We start from the raw sequence: 17,445 nt of genomic DNA, 5'->3' as shown, positions 1-17,445 counted from the left end.
GCTACTGTAGATACAAGTTAATGGTTATTCCAGTGGTTATTAATTGTGGTCACCAAAATGCAACTTTCAAAAATACCTTAACCCAAAAGTGGAACCTACATGTTTAATGTGTTTTTATTAAAGTAAAATGGAATACCAACAAACGTCTACATAAAAGAAGACATTCAGTTTAGATATCCTCGGGGGCGGCTGATAGACTAGCCGAGGTTCAAACAAACTAACATCATGAACAGATAAGATGCAGATTTAGAGGGAAGAAAGCTAAAACAAAGCTAAAACTTCGCAAAGACAGTAGGTCTCACATTTGAAACAAATGGCCTTGCCGATTATTTTTAGGTATGCTGTACAGCCTCCCCCATTATCCGAAGCATGCCTAAAGAAGAATATTAAACAAGCATTTGCAATGCAATAGGTCTCGCATTCATGCGAGTTTGAGCTATTGGCATAGTAAATGACAATGCCATTTATTTAGGTTTTGGGTTTTAAAACATAAATAAAAAGGCTTTTTCATTTACAATTCTAATAGCTTAAACTCTTGTAAATGTGAGACCTATTGCATTGCAATAAAGGGCTTTCACGACCACTTGTTAGATTGTAAATATCAGAGGAGGAGGCCAGCCTGCGACGTCTTCAAAGTAGTGATAAATAGTGCAGTGAAGAAGATGTGTAAGTGCTGTAAATTACACAGACACCACGTGTGAAGTGAGAGTTACTTATGATCAGAGCTATGAACACTAACAAAGACCTTGTGGCGGTAGACAGACAACCTCTGAGACGTATTTGCTGGAATCCTTTTAATGTATAAATAACTCCTTAATACGGACCCGCAGAGGAGCGGTTCACGCTCGATGACAAAGTCGGGTAGAATACAAAACCAGCATATACATTCTAGAACATAGAGGGAAGGGACAGTCAATGAAAGGAGAAGAAATACTTACATGGATGTTACACATCTTCCCTTTTTACAAAAACGAAGATACAAAAATTAGCAAAGTAAACGAAGAAAACATACTATGAGAAATAAGATTAAACATGTGAAACACAATATAAATACATCTTTTTTTTCCCTTAAACTCTATAAAATCATGACATAACAAAATCCTTAAAATGAGAAGGTAGTTTACAAATTCTCCTGGAGGCTAAGGAGGAATTACAGCAGAGAGAATTGGATGGGGAACAAACGTTACCAGTACCATTCTGAGACAGGGAAACAGACGTGGTGTTTGTTTCATCTTGAGAAAGAGGAATGGATACATTGGAAGTAACAACTGGAGTTTCAAACAAAATATAATCATCATAATCAGAGGTAACATCCGTTTGAACATGAATCATGGCTTGTTCTTCTGATATGGGAACAAGTCTGCTCTTGTTCCACCATCTCCCATCCTGAAGCAGACAAGAACTAATACCAACTTTCCGAATCTTGTAAGGAGAAGTAAAGGAAGATTCTCCTTTCTTAACACTAAAAGGTTTCTTAATTAAAACCCATGAATCCGGAATAAATTCTTTATTTTGAAAAGTTTCCGAATTTCAAAATGAGACTTCTGCTTGCTTTGTGCTAAAGTAACATTTTGACTTAAAGAATCATTTTTCTTTGAAACATTGAGTGTGTCAGAAGATTAAGAATATCTCTCAAGCCAAGAAGGCAATAGTAAAGTGCGACATTTTCTGCCTCTCAATAACTCAAAGGGAGTAAAACCAGTTGTCGAGTGAGGCGAAATGTGATAAGCATTTATCTTTTCTTTAAGAAAGAGATTAACATCTAAACCAGAAGAAAGGGAAGTTTGTATTCCTTCCTTAAGAAAGCGATTAGCTCTTTCAACAAGACCATTTGCAGATGGACTATACAAGGCCACTTGAATGTGTTTGACATCCATAGACTTTAAAAAATCTTTCATGGGAATTGAAACAAAATGTGTACCGTTATCTGTGACTAGTTCTTTGGGTGGACCTTAAGGTGAAAAAACAGACTTGAGAAATTTCAAGACAAAATGAGTTGATGCAGACTCCACAAAAGAAAAATAGATCCACTTAGAAAAATAATCAATCAATACCAACAAAAATTTTGAAGCACTTGGCAAAAGGTTAAAAGGACCAGCAAAATCTAAAGCAATTTTGGACCAGGGATTCTCTGGAAGAGGAACTGGACGAAGAGGGTTTTGAGTAGTCTTCCAATGTTTGTCCGAAATTACACATTGAGGACAAACATCTATAAAAGAGGATACCGGAGCATTTAGTGAAGGCCACCAATAATTTTCTCTGAGTTTCTTACAGGTGGCAGTTACTCCAAGGTGACCTGCATGTGCCATAGAAATAATCCTGTTTCTAAGAGAGATTGGAGGAATAAAACAACCATTTCTAGAGCAAATGTCATTTTCCAAAGATAACTCTGAAGCAACTTGAGCATAAGATTTTAAATCATGGGAAACATTGCGAATAGGAGGCCACCCTTTAATGATGAAATGAGCAATCTTTTTGAGAGTTTGATCGGTGGAAGAGGCCTCAATCCAATCCTTTTCTGAAATCGTACCATTTGAAATGGAAGAAGAATCAATAGATACCACTACACAGTCAAAATCAGCAACACTATCATCAATTGACGGTAAAGGAAGACGAGAAAGACAATCTGCCCTGAAATTCTTTCCGCCATGTATATATTTAATAGTGAAATTATATTCTTGCAACTTAGAAAGAATACGTACAAGACGAGCAGAGGCCTTGCCAAGTCCATCCCCTTGTAAAAGGTAGACAAGGGGTTTGTGGTCAGTAAAAAGAGAAAATGGACAACCCCAAAGATAAGTTTTGAATTTGGAAACAGCCCAAAATCAGGCTAATGCCTCTCTTTCTATTGTACTGTACCGCAATTCAGCATCAGACAAAAATCTAGATGCAAAGGCAACAGTATGGTCTTTGCCAGAACCTTGCTGACCAAATACCGCACCAAGACCATTAAGACTTGCATCAACGGTGACAGTACAATGGAGACCATGAACATAAGGGTTAAGAGCAGGGGCATTAATGACCAATTTTTTTATATTGACAAAGATCTCAGAGCATCCTTGTCAGGTGGAGGCGGGGCTTTAATAATCGCCTCCACATTACTGAATTTAGGTTTGATACCTTCAGGTGTGATGTTATGACCTAAGTAATCAATTTGCTCTGCTAAAATTTTGCACTTATCAGGTTGAACAGTAATACCTCTAGCAGACAAAATGGAAAATACCTTGTGTAAAGTGTCTAAATGTGATTCCCTAGTTTCAGTGAAAACAAGGATATCGTCCTGAAAAGCTTGCACATTTTTGACATCTTTAAAAAGAACATCCATAACTTTCTGAAAGACAGAGGCAGCCGAGGCTAGGCCAAAAGGTAGTCTTAAATACTTATATGCCCCAAAAGGGGTGACAAAAGTGGTAAGTTCTTGTGAATCTGAATGCAATGGTATTTGGTGATATGCAGAATGTAAGTCTATTGTGGAAAAAAAATTTGCATGGCCAATATTCGAAAGCATTTGTTGAATGTGAGGAAGGGGTTGACAGTCAACTATAATGTTACGGTTCAATGATCTGAGGGCCACACAAAGACGAAGATTGCCATTCTTTTTCTTTGCGAGAACAATGGGAGAAACCCACTCAGAGGAATCAGTTGTAGTAATAATGCCCTCTGCAGAAAGTTTCTCCAATTGCTTTTTTAGATCATTATGAACACTGATAGGAACAGGTCTTACTTTGTGTGAAACATGTATAGCATTATTTTTCAGTCTAATAACATGTTCAAAACCCTTAATGTTACCAATTTTGTCAGTAAAAACAGAAGGCAATTCACTTTTAAGAGTATCAATGGTACATAAGTTTTCTACACAACCATCAATGGCCAGTATAGGAAGATCTCCTAGAATGATAGGATTCTTGTGTCCAGGTTTAAGAATTATGCCTAATTTGGCTAAATCCCTCCAACCCACCAAGTTCCTGCCTCTGACAGCAACATATACTTTTGTGTCAATAGATCTTCCAAGAATTTGAAAAGAACCAACAAAATAACCAAGTAAATCAATATCCTTTTCACCAAAAGCCTTTGGAGAAATGTCAGGAGCTTGAAGTTTGATGGAATGACCCCAGGTGTCATAAAAAGTAGTGTCGGCTAACACAGTGATAGGTGCTCCAGAATCAGCCATAACTTGTATTGATTTGTCATCAATAAAAGCTTGGCAAAGGGGACGTTCAAAATCAATAGAATCAAGAGGTTCATCAATGGATAAAAGAAGATTTGAAAACATATTAGTACAGTCAGAGACAGAAAATGTAGAAGGTGAGTTCTGTACTTCAACATTATGAATCTTAACAACTGGGAATGAATGACGAGATTTACAAAACTCCTGAAAATGACCAGTTTTCTTGCATTTGCCACACTTTTTACCCAAAGCTGGACAAGATGGAAAATTCGCAATGTGATTTTTGTTGCCACAGCGAAAGCAAGAGGATTTCTTAAACTCTGTTAATTTTTATGGCAGATACAGTAGAAAATTCTGAAATGTCAGAAACATAGGAAATGGGAGAATGACCTTCTTGTCCTGACAATGCTTGTTAAGATATAATAAAACGCTCAATACTTTTTCCTATGTCAATAACTTCCGATAAGGAAGGAAGGATTACGACAGGTTAAGAGACGTTCTTGCATTTTTTTTGAAAAACAGTTAAAAACAAATTGGTCTCTAATGGAGATGTTAGTATAATTTTCAAATTCACAGGTAGAGGCAAGAACTCGCAGAGCAGCTATATACTCTTCAACTGATTCTTCGCTGGCTTGTTTCCTTTTAAAAAAACTGTGTCTCTCCAAAAGAACGTTGGGTTCATCTGAAAATTGTTTTTTAAGCTTGCTTGTAGCCTCAATATAGATATTCCTGGTGCCATCACCAGAGGGTCTAGGAAACGGAGGTAAATTGTCAAAAAATTTCTGTGCCGCAATCCCCAGATTGTAAAGCAGAGCTTGTTTTCTTTCCGGAGAAAATTCGTTCCCATCAATGGCAACCAGATAATTTTCAAAAATATGGATCCATTGTTTCCATTGAATTTCCGGTTTGCCAGGTCTTTGCAGAAATGGAGGAGGATGTAAAGCACTGTCTGAAGCAGACATGACGACTCCGAGATGAAAAAAATGAGACAAAATCCAGAGAGAAAAATAATGAAGGAACACTTTCTATTATAGTATCAGGAGAAAAGGAATACTGCTTATTTATTAATTTGCAAATCTTGTCCTTTAGCCAATAGCAAAGAATCTTCATGAGAACGAGGAAATGAACACCTAAAAGAATGTTCAACAATTGTAATTCCAAACAAAAGGGCGATAAAGGTACTTTTCTTATGGTGAGAGCCCTGGGTTATAAAGGATTGCTGGCTGAAATACTAGAAGAATCACTTAAAGGAATGTTTTCCCTTTAAAATTCGAATTGGAACACTTCTGTTGTCTGATGCAGCTATTAGGAACGTTTTGATGATCAGCGCGCTTAACAATGGAGGAGTTCCATTAAGCAATGTTCTCTTTGCCGGGAAACAGTGGGCGGCTTGTTGCTAGGATGCGTGTAAACAAAACGCGGCAGCTCGCGTTGGTTACTATGTAGCGCATTAGCATACAGCGCGTGAGGATTAGCTCGCTCACGGAGCATAGTCTCGTGCTACAGTAACCGTTATGCCTCGCAACAGTGTCCAAAAAGAGAAAAACCAGCGTAAAATAAAATTTTCAATCCAACCTGTCTCTGCGGGTCCTTTACGGGTCCTTTAACGAAACGGGAACCTTGTGAAGTTATTTCTTTTAAGGATGAGGATCACGAAGCAGCAACGAAGAATCCGGGTGAAGTTGGAAGACGAGAGGTGTTGTTTCTACCCCACTTCTGGTACCAAATTATGTGGCGGTAGACAAACAACCTCTGAGACGTATTTGCTGGAATCCTTTTAATGTATAAATAACTCCTTAATACGGACCCGCAGAGGAGCGGTTCACGCTCGATGACAAAGTCGGGTAGAATACAAAACCAGCATATACATTCTAGAACATAGAGGGAAGGGACAGCCAATGAAAGGAGAAGAAATACTTACATGGATGTTACAGACCTCCAACACCTTTCGCTCTGTGATTACTCTGTCGCGGCTCAGAAGGAAAAGCGTAGGGGTGGGGTGGGGGGGTTAGAGGGGAGGCTATTTCCGGCCCTCTCCGTGATTGGAGTGTGCAGTGTGGCATTGCGTAATGTCAATGCTATCTTTGGCCTAATAAAAAACACTCCAGCTGCAGTAGGGCCCTGGCTTTACCTCCTGGTGCAGGGTGGGCTGTGCTTTATGGAAGTTATGGAGGGAGAGATGGTCTCAGCTGCAGCTCCGGCCGTGTACAGTGCCTCTGCTATTACTAGTGAGCGAGAGGCGCTGAGGTGGTGGTACTGGTATTGGTGGTGGTGATGGTGGTGGTTGGATTGGTGCTGGGGTATTGGTGGTGGGGTATTGGTTGTATTGATGGTGGCGTAGTGGTATTGGTGGTAGTGGTAGTATTAGTGGTGGTATTGGTAGGGGTGGTATTGCTGGTGATGGTGGTATTGCTGGTGGTTGTATTGCTAGTGGTTGTTGTGGTATTGCTGGTGGTTGTGGTGGTATTGCTGGTGGAAGTATTGCTAGTGGTATTGATGGTGGTGGTAGTGTTCTTAATAAAACAGGCTTTTGAAAACAACCCGTCAGGTAGTACAGATGACATGTAACACAGATGTGCTGTTGTACGCTTCAGCCCATTAGCACAGGATTATGTGCTACTTGGAATTCACATGACAATTCGTTAATCATTTCTAAATCCATTTTGCTTGGGAGGTGGGGGAGAAGGTTCAAATAGACAAGATAATGCTGGGTTAAAGTGATTGAAAGCAGGCGCCTATGTTACGGGGGCAGCCGTGCTGCTTAAAAAAACACAAGCGGTTTCAGCTGAAGCAGAGCATGTCTGGCCTGCAGTAAGAAGTGGAGAAAAGAAAACGGACTAGACCAGAGACAGCAATGTGGAGCTCGGGGGAGGACAGGCACAAGGGCGATAAAGCAACATGGGGCAGAAGCATAAGAGGGCGAGCGCATTGCTGAGGGGGCAGGAGAGATGCACACGGGCGAGAGCAACATGGAGCATGAGGAGGAAGCAAACTAGGGAACCAGCTGGAAAACACATGCTTAAGACAGTCCACTAAAAGAGAGTAGTAGAGCAACACTGGTAAGCTGGATACTCTCCAGGGAGGGATAGACATAAGACTAACAAGGCAAGTCATCAAATAAGAAGCAGACAAATGAGTGACAGTAAAGCCAACCAACTGTAGGCAATGGGCGGACTGCAAGTCCCTTTATGTTCTTGGTAAGCCCATATTATGTGTTTTGCAACCAGACACCAGCACTGTCTGGTAGGCTCGAACTAAAAATATATTTATGACTTGCTTTTAATAAAGTATGTCAAACTACACAAACTGAATGTAAACCAAGTAATTACATCTATTTGACATATGAAGAATGAATACAGAATAAAAAAAGTCCAAACAAGCAAGAGCACATATTGAATATTGGACCGCCAATGCTTTTTGCTGATGCGGTTTAGCACTGGCACCCAAAAAATATATTAGGGATACTGAACATCATTAAGAAAAAAAATCAATGAGTCGTGGCGGCGGCACCAACACATTTTTGGGACGGGCACTTATTTTTGGCATTCAGATATTTTCAGAGCGCAAGAATGAAAAAAAAAACACACAGCCCAAAAAGACGTATGACGAGAAAGACGGCAAAACCATCACAAAGGGAGAAAGTAGGATCCTGTAGGAGCGAGAGAAAGGGCAGAGTCGGCCTGGTAGCAGATTGAAGATAACCAGCCACAATATACGTCGAGCCGACGTCTAATTGCGCTGGCTTCTGAACAGACCTTCAGGTACCAGAACTCTCTTTCACAAATCAAGCACTATGCATACATATGGATCAGTCATCACGCATGCACTCGTATCCATAATGAGGATATGGAGCCCCCATTGAGAAAACATACATGAGCAACTGCAATTTTTTCACCTTAATTTGCCATTTCAGGATGCTTGATGGTGATTTTTGAGAAGTAAATTAAAATAAATAGATAAAATGCACGCAAAAGCACTTTTTCAGAAATGGTGCACCGAGTATCAAATTGCAGCTGCCGGACACTTCTAAAATGGAAACAAAATGTTAGGATTAATTTATTTTTAGGTGGAGCCTGAGCCAGCGCGCAAGCACTGCTCTGGGGATGATCTGTAGTAGTTCAGTACGGGTGAGAAGGCCCGCCCACTCCCCCACCCATATTTTTCATTCTCATGTGTCTTTGTCCTTCATTAAATGCGGTCTTCTGATTCCTAAATAGGCTTGTTAGTCCCTCCTTAGTACGCCCATGTCTTAATTTGTATCCTCCCATGGCTACTGGTCCCTTTACTTGGTTGTTACACGGTACGTGTACTATTTTATTTATTGAGTTTTTCCTACGTTAGGCATGACGACGTGCTTTGCTTACATTCAGCGGGCCATGCCCTCTTTCACTTGTGAAGCAGCCGGGACAATGGGGGCTGTTTGTTTGCAATGCCATAGGTCTCGCATTTAAATGCGAGACCTATAGCATTGCAATATTTTTTTTTGTTGCAACCAGAACCCCAAACACGCAGATCAGTATGAGACGTTTAGTGACAAGAATGGGGGCACAATTCAGTATCCGGAGAGACAGTTTGGAGAGAGGTAGAGCACAGTCAATATGTTTTTACATAACCATAGGAAGCCATAAAAAAGCATGACATTACCACATTACATGAGCTTTGACGACGCATGCTCCTCCCCCGCAGGCGCACGTTCGGAAGGTTGGATCACGTGAGCGCTCTGCGGTACTCCTCTGGAAAACATCCCACCACCACCATTCGCCAGTGTCAGTGCTTGGCAGAGCTGCTGACGTCAGAATAACATTTGGAGGAGGTCCGCATGGAGTACTATATATAAAGCTAAGGCTAACAACTTATTAGCGTCCAAGTAAATAGGTGAAAAGTCAGTGATGCAGAAACATCAGGTATAGCAATAAGTAAAATAGAAAAATATTAGAAAGCGTTCACATTATTCAAGAATTGTAAAACCAAGATCTCATTGAGCTAACTTTACAAACAATACAAAAATATAATCAGTTGTGCTTCAGATTCTATTTCGATTTCCTTAATAATCTACTACTTGAAATGGCAGTCTGATTCTCACGTCATTGAATACTAATACTCCCTTTTCTCTTTCACTACCATAGCAATCTGTCTGGGGGTGGGGGAAGCAGGAGCTGCTGTCAGACGTCACCGGCTGTGAGCTGCACCTGGAAGAGTGGCTGACAGGACGAGTGGGCTGAGCATGGGAGAGGTGGGAAGCCTTTCCGTTCCAGCAGTTTGTGATCTGAAGACCTACACGGGACTCTTCATTAATTCAGGGGGTTTATCGATGCTTGTCTTCGATAAGCAGCCTACCGTGGTCATGAAGACATGACAATCGAGTTCTAGGTTCCTTAGAAGTTATCTAAAGTAACTGAAAAATACAGTGAATATGAGTTTATCCCGTGAGCTTTCATTTTTCCTCCTGTCTGGAGGGCGAAAAGGTACAGAGATGGTAGGGCGAGAAGAAGGGGAGAAGAAATAGGGTGTGCAGTGCGATTGTTAGACAGCAACGGAGGGACGAGCACTAACAATACGGAATATGATCAGCAGATGCTTTCAGCTGGTAAAGTAGCTCAGCGTGTTAGTGCATGTGCTGCGGAGAGATGTTTTCACAAAAGGTAGCGAGTTACCCTCTATTGCCTTTCATGGTGTCTGTGGTGTGACCCCCCCCCCCCGCCCCCCCACGCCCCCAGTGAGTTGATCAATATCTATTATTTTCTGCGTTACAAGTTGCACAGAGCCACAGAATGAGCTGTTTGTAAAGTATCAATTCAGCACTATCCAAGGGTTTACTTCTGTCTGCCTTTCACCAGTGTCACGCTTTTCATCGCACGCCAATTTTTAAACTGTGATCTTTCTATTTTTTTATTTTCTTATTAGAAATTGACTAGCATCTATACAAGGAGATGCGGTTTAAAGTTAAAGCCGTGACTGCTTAAACATCTTATATGGACAGCTTCAGGGCTATGAAACTGGAAAACTTCAGGGCTACAATTAAGTGAATTTTTTTGCGTAGAATTATTCGGAAAAATATATTTTATATGTCGCAACTGGCTTCAAGCGTCATGGAAGAAGCTTTGCATATTCAAGGAAGAGCCGTCAAAAAGTAGCTGCTTGTACAATGAAGCATATTGTTGCAGACTTTGAGGGAGGCAACTTTGGTGTTGGTCCCAAGTCCGGCAAAAATAAAATGGAATGTTAGTGGTACAAATAATTCTCATTACTGGAAAAATACAAAGGGCTTTAATAGGGCGGTGGGAATCTTAATTTGTAAAAATATAATTGCCAGGACACTTGTAAAGAGGTAACTGCAGCTTGCACTCACTACCAATTGCCCCAGTCAGCGCTGCCACTGGCAGTACTAACACGATTAACTACGACAGTCGTACAGAAGTGACAATTTAGATTATTTCAGGCCCCCAAAGCTGTGAGAAGGCTTTGGCACCAGGTTTTAGTCCTTTTTAGTGTGTATTTGATTGATTAATTAATGACTGTTGTGCTCATTTTAAATTAGACAAACAGCGCCACCATGTGATATACCGTAATCAGTGCTGATGTTGTCAAGTGCCAGTGCTAAGGACCGGAAACCACCAACTCAAATTAAGCAGCACGTAACCCCTAAACTAATTCATGAAGGCTGGACAAGCTTCATGTCTGGCAGAAATACGATGCTTAGCTTGACGCAGATGTTTCATCTCATAAATCACCACAAAAATGCAGACAGTTGCGCTGGTCCACCTAAATACCAACAAACACTTTACCCTTGTATGCAATACATGGAAATGAAACACATACAAGCACTTAACCCTTGTGGGCAAGACATGGAAATTACTTTTGGGAGTTTTGGCAAGAGCATGATCTTCTAACAATGGTAATAGCTCCTGTACTCCAATCTAAAATAGGTAGAATTAATTTGAAAACCGCTATAAAGCAGCCAGCGCTGACCACTTCATAGAGCTTTTCAGGTTGAGCCTAGGCAGCACATGCACTGCTCTGCAAGCCATGCTGTATTGGACTATGGAATAGAAGCCCTGCCGACATTTGTCATTGGCTTGCGTCATTGTCCTTCGTAAATGCCGGCTTCTGACTCGTTAATAAGCTTGTTAGTCCCTCCTTAGTACCGCCTTGTCTTCATTCGTAACCTCGGGTGAGGACTGGCCCTTTTACTTCGGTTGTTGCACGTTGAGTCTTTTTTAGTCTGTAAGCACTATTTTCTTTAAGTAGTTTCACCTGCTGCAGGCACGACATGCTTTCCTGCAACATTCAGCGTGTAATGCGCGCTTTCACTTTCTAAGCACCCGGGACAATGGCTGCCACTTTTTTGCATTGGTCTCGCATTTACATGAGTTTGAGCTACTGGCATTGTACATGACAATGCTTTTTATTTATGTGTTAATTATCAAAACATATATAAAAGTCATTGTCATTTACAATGCCAATAGCATAAACGCTCGCAAATGCGAGACCTATTGCATTGCAAATGCTTATTTAAAAAGGGGAGGGGGAGCTACAGTGGAGCTTAAGGCTCAAGTGATCGCCACCTTTAGGCAGCAAGGGTCAACAGGTAAGGGATGTGTGGATAGGGGGTTATTAACAAAAAGGCAGAGTGGGACTGGGAGGGGAAGCAAAGGAGGAGATGGGGGTGGAAGACTAACTCAGAGAGCAGGAGGTTGGGATGTGAAGGAGGAAAAACGAAAGTAATTTGAGTGGTGGATATGTTAGTAAGTTATTTGCATTGAGAAGGCTAGTGGAGAGATAGAAGAGGGACTGAAGGGAAATCCCGGTTGTCGAAAAGTGGCGTCATCAGGGAGGGGTAGGATGTCCGTTGTTTGTGCAGTGACACTCTGTGACAGACCACAAACCTAGTCCACTTCACAGGGGAGGAATAAAGGTCCCAGGCTCCATGTAGCCATGGGACCTTCCAAATGGGGGTGCTGGTTACTGCCTGATCCATAAAGCACCAGATGCACTGAACTCAGAAATGAAGAGGGATGATTTCAAACATTAAGAATAAAGCAGGATGACCTCCAGCAAAAATAACATTTCTTGCCAAGATATAACTATCTTCATTTCCTTGTAAGGTTCCCAAAAACGTCAATGTGAACATTAATTACATTTAAGTTAGCAGGGCTTAATTTAAAAATTACTTGAATAGTAAAACCTTAGGTTTCACCAATATCTGAACTAGGATCAGTGGACTAAGATCAGTGTGCTATCCATTACACCATCGAACCTCGTGCTGACTGGCAACAACATGAATCAATGACATGTATGCACCAGCACGATTGTACATATAGATAAATGAAGGATTAAAATGCCAGATACCCACTGCTCTTACCACACAGTTTGGCATGCTGGAGAACAACCCTTTCCATGTCTGCTGGTTTTGATCAGAAGATTGATTGCAGACATACTCTTTCTGAATAAGCATACACACTGCAAATGTAGTACATAATCTTAATTAAAGGTTTTCAAAAGCAGGAATCCCAATTATCAGGATCCTCCCTAAAGAAAATATATTGAACCAGTTTTTTTTTTTAAAATAACGAAACGTATTTGAATTCCAAAACAATAAAATCAATCCCTCTCTTACAAACACTGTGGTGAAAAACAAAAGACCTTTCATGTTTTCAAGTCTTGTCAACTAGGCAGCTGGTGTGCTGTCTGTAGCTTACAATGGGCTTAAAGCCCACCCATGGCTTACCAGTAGTTGGCTTTATTGTCACTCATTTGCCTCTTTATATTTGTCAGCTTTTGTGGGCTTTCCTTACACTTTTAGTGTTTGTCCAACCCTGGAGCATGAACACATTACTTGTGTCATTCCACTGCTCGCTTTCCAAGCACTATTTTTTCATTTCGTTTAAGCACTTCAGGAGAGTGCATGCGTTTTCCAGCTACCTCTAATGTGTACAGTCCCCCTGCCGTGCATAGTGTTCTCTCTCACCCAAGTGGTTCTGCCAACCAGCTTCATTGTGTTCTCTTGCACTTGTGCATTTTTCCCTCCCACTCTCTCTGTGATGCTTGTGCCCCTCAAGTCCTCCATCCATGTTGCATCCATCACCACTCCTCATCTACAACTTCTGTGCTGGTTCTGCCCACCCCCGTATTTAAAAAAAAATAAAAAACTTTCATACTCTTATCAGCAACTAAAAGAAAACAAGCATTGGCATAGCCAATAGGTCTCGCCTTTGGGACCTTACAAGTGTTTAGCAAGAGATATTTGGAAAGAAATTGTGTGTGTGTGTGTGTGTGTGCTTGAGCGATCGAGGAAGCGAGAGAGAGAGAGAAGCAGTGAAAGAGAGGGGAACAGATAGTGCGTGTTACAAAGAGAGTGACCACAGGAGGGATGAAAAGAAATAGAGGATGAGTGCCTGGGTGATGGCTAGACAGAGAAAGACGGCAGAAGACTAGATACAGAGATAAAAAACAAGAGCAGCAAAGAGACAAGGGGAAATGCTGAGAGGAAGAGTGGAAAGAGATAAACAGAGGAGCAGAGACAGAAGAGGAGAAAGGGTGACAGAGGAAGTGCGAAAGGGAGATAAATTAATATATAGGAAAGGGGAAATGAGTAGAAAACAGATTAAAACTAGCGCCCATAATTCGGCTAGAAGCCTCGTGGCCCTTAGGACGCAACACAACCTTCCCATGGGCGCATCACAAATCCACTGTGCTCCGCAAGTAAATGGATATAGTGTGAGGGGAGCATGATGTGCAGCAGAGAAATAACGTACCACCCCTGGTCCCATTGGACCCTTCAGCTGAACCGGTTTGCGCTGTGTGAAAGGAAATGGAACGAAAAGATGGAAGGGAAGCATGAAATAAATTAAAACATAGAAGAAAACAACTTAAGTACGAGGAAGAATTAAGCTCTCATACTTATATCCTCGCTCACAAAATGGTGTGATGCTGGACAGTTCGCCTTATCTCTCTATTCACAGGTTCCATGATTTGTTCAGTTTGACAGAAATATTAGCACATGAAACAATTTTCGTATTTAGAGCTAAGAACATAAAGAACGTTTTTTTGAAAATACCAAAGAATAACCTTTAAATGCACGTGTTCATCCTAAGACTACCTACTTGAAAAGGTTTAAAGGCACGCTCTGGATGAAGAATTACAGCGCTGCTCAAGAACTTTTGTGCAGAAGCAATATTTAAGAAGCTTTCCACAAGACAGGAAGGTTGATTGAATAACTCATCAAATCGAAATGTCGTTTTAAAATTGTCAAACATATGTAAGAGATCTGACCTGGGTAGTGATGAGAGAAAGAGCCCGATTTAAAAAATCTTAAAACATAAAAGCCTCATAGGCCGTATATGGTACAATAGTGGTGCAGTTGTCTTAGTGAGAGAAACTGTTGTACAGTGCACACTGGAGATATTTCCAAGGCACTTATCTGTATGTTATTACACATTTGGTGCTCGAAACAACTGCCGGGTTGACAGCACAAGCGTCCTCTTTCTCAACATAAGCACCTTTACACAAAGGCACCACCAGCCTCTACTGTCGGTGTCTGAGCGGAGCTCTGAGTCCTACTGATTCACTGTCTAACCGCTCTGCTAAAACTAGCAAAGAGGGGAACAGTTTGTGGCGATTGTGGTGGTCAAAGCGGACACATTTCTTGTTCTTGTGAAGCTGGTGTAAATGCCACCGACACTGGTTTCAGAGCGCAGGTTCAGACGCAGGAGGCACGGATGAGCATCAGAGCGCAGGGACTGATGCAGGGGGCATGGATGAGCATCAGAACACCGGGTCAGACCACGCAGGGTGCATGGATGAGCATCGGAGCGCAGGGTCAGGAGCAGGAGGCACAGATGGGAATCAGAGCGCCGGTAAGCCGGGAACCGAACAGCAGACCTCTGCGGTAGGAGGAGGTACCGCCAGCACAGCCCCGGCTCGGCCCTGTTCAACTCACAGGCAGTGGCTTCCGCGAGCACTGAACCTCCGCTGACCCAGCAGCTTTCTTCCGGTCTGGCCTGAGAGGAGGCCAAGACTCCGAAAGCACGCACGCCCCCTCCAATCAATCAACACCCTCACCGCAGAGAGGACGCACTCCATCGTTGACGAGACGGCCAGTTTACATCGCAATTTGTCCCAGGTTATTAAACCCAAAACGTCCACTCGCTGTGAGCATAAGTACGTCCCAGAGTCATTCCGAATGAAGAAAAGCACGACAGCATACGAAAGAGAAGTGCTTTGCCGAAGAGCGTGTAAGGCAGCATGCAGGACAAAAGCAATTATAGACAAGCGCGGTGTGCGTGCACTGCAAGGAATGTGTGGTATGCAGCTGGCACATGGCCGTGCTGCTGCTCGCTCCCGAGCTCCCTAGGCCAGGGGAGAGAGAGAAGCCAGGACATGCACCCGCCTTTGGGCAATTGCGTGCTGTCTTTCTTAGAAAGATGCACGCAAAGGCCAATAGTGAGTGAGGAAAAAGTCAGAGTTAAAAGTCCTTACTAGAAGCCTCGCAGAGCACCGAATGCGTGCTGACTCAGGCGAGACCTAAAAATAACACAGCCATGTTATCACATAGGCCCGTGCATTCTTGTTACTCGTGAATACAAAATGACGTGGCAAGCCAAGTAAAAAAACATATATATATATATATAACTTTTTGTTACTCTTACTCTTTAGCCGCGCTGCACATCATTGGGAATGAAGTGCAACTTGTCTAAACATCATTGGAGAAACTAATAGGTCTCAAAGACTAGACCTATCAACTCTGCCAATGCTTGTTTACAGGTGCGCAATGAAGCAACAACGTACTTCAACTCAATTGAAGAGAGAGCAGGGTCTCTTATCCACGTCTGCTCATCACGTTATATACCAGTTTTGATCCTACCCAGTAGTTTTTTTGTCAGTTTGCATAACTGTGGCTATTCCCCATTCTTGCAGGTAATGGAGATATGAGGATTTGGTGAAATATTTAGAGCATATCTTAGCTGGCGCACTGCTGAGTCACAGAGATGAGTCACTCAACGGATCTTAGACAGTTATGAATTACTAAACACCAGCTTGTTAAAAGGAGAACAGAGGTAAAAAACCTTGTGTGCCTTCATGGTGACACTGAACTAGTAGTGGAATTTACTTCTCAAAAAAGCAAGAAAAGGACCAAGACTTATGCTGAAGTATGTTTAGGAAAAGACGTAGATTTCCTCAGGATTGTTTTTGTTGAGCAAGGTAAGGAACTAGACTAGATTACTTTTTGACGGAGTATAATTTATATATAGGAGAGAAATAATTAACTATTCAGGTATAGATTTTCTAATGTTGCCCAAAGTGCTTCTTAGCTTAATTATTAAAATGAAGTAACAATGGTAGTAGATATGTGAGTGTATATATATATATATATATATATATACACACACACACACATCTTAAATGTATTTTTGATATCCATTGGGATGCTACCACTATGTTTTCAATATATATAATAATATCTCAACATTGTACACAAGCATACGGCATATAGATGGCCTTAGAGCAACAGAGTATTTTTTTAATAGGAGACCCTTAAGGCTTTTGAAACACAGTCGTATGCTTTTAGAGTTAATGGAACTGTGCCTAACAAAGAATATTTTTTTGTTTGGTGAGGAACTCTTTCTACAACAGCAGGGTACGGCGATGGGCACCTGCTTCGCTCCCAGTTATTCCAATTTACATCTAGGCTGGTGGGAGGAGCAGGTGCTCGGGGGGCCACCCTTAGAACAGTGGTCGAATAATATCTTACTTTGGGTAAGATTCATAGATTATATTTTCGTGCTGTGGCAGGGCACGGAAACAGATATAGAACAATTCATCATGGATCTGAACCAAAACTCCTTGAATTTGAAATTTGTGGGACAGTATAGTATAACCACCATAGATTTCCTAGATATTAGAGTCCAAACAATGGGGAACAAATTAGAGACCACAATATTCAGAAAAGTTACTGCGGGGAATACTATTCTCCATGCCGATAGTGCCCATCCATTGCCTTTGATACGTTGTATTCCCTTTGGGGAATTCGATAAGACCTAGAAGGGCATGCAGTAGCCAGAATGAGTATTTGAAAGTCGAGAGGGAGATGACTGATCGATTTAGAGAAAGAGGATATTCTTCACAAGTAATAAAAGGCGCAGCTATGAAAGCCAGAAAATGTGACAGACAGATAGCACTTTTTGAACCATCACGAACTCAGAAAAAGAAGGATGATTCAAGAGTAGAGAATCCTAGGTTTATTATGACATTTAACACCAACCACAAAGAAATTAGAG

The 17,445-nt window shown here is 41.6% G+C and overlaps 1 protein-coding gene across 4 annotated transcripts in view; it reads right to left on the bottom strand.

Annotated features, from left to right (window-relative positions):
• GNG12 (G protein subunit gamma 12) overlaps positions 1-17,445 on the bottom strand; it is a 537,018-nt gene that overhangs the window by 162,173 nt on the left and 357,400 nt on the right. The window lies entirely within an intron of this gene.

The sequence above is a fragment of the Triturus cristatus genome, chromosome 4_2 (genome assembly GCF_964204655.1).
Source record: "Triturus cristatus chromosome 4_2, aTriCri1.1, whole genome shotgun sequence".
Classification (NCBI taxonomy): domain Eukaryota; kingdom Metazoa; phylum Chordata; class Amphibia; order Caudata; family Salamandridae; genus Triturus; species Triturus cristatus.
The sequence above is the reverse complement of the archived record's forward strand: the minus strand, read 5'-3'. Positions and strand labels throughout refer to the sequence as shown.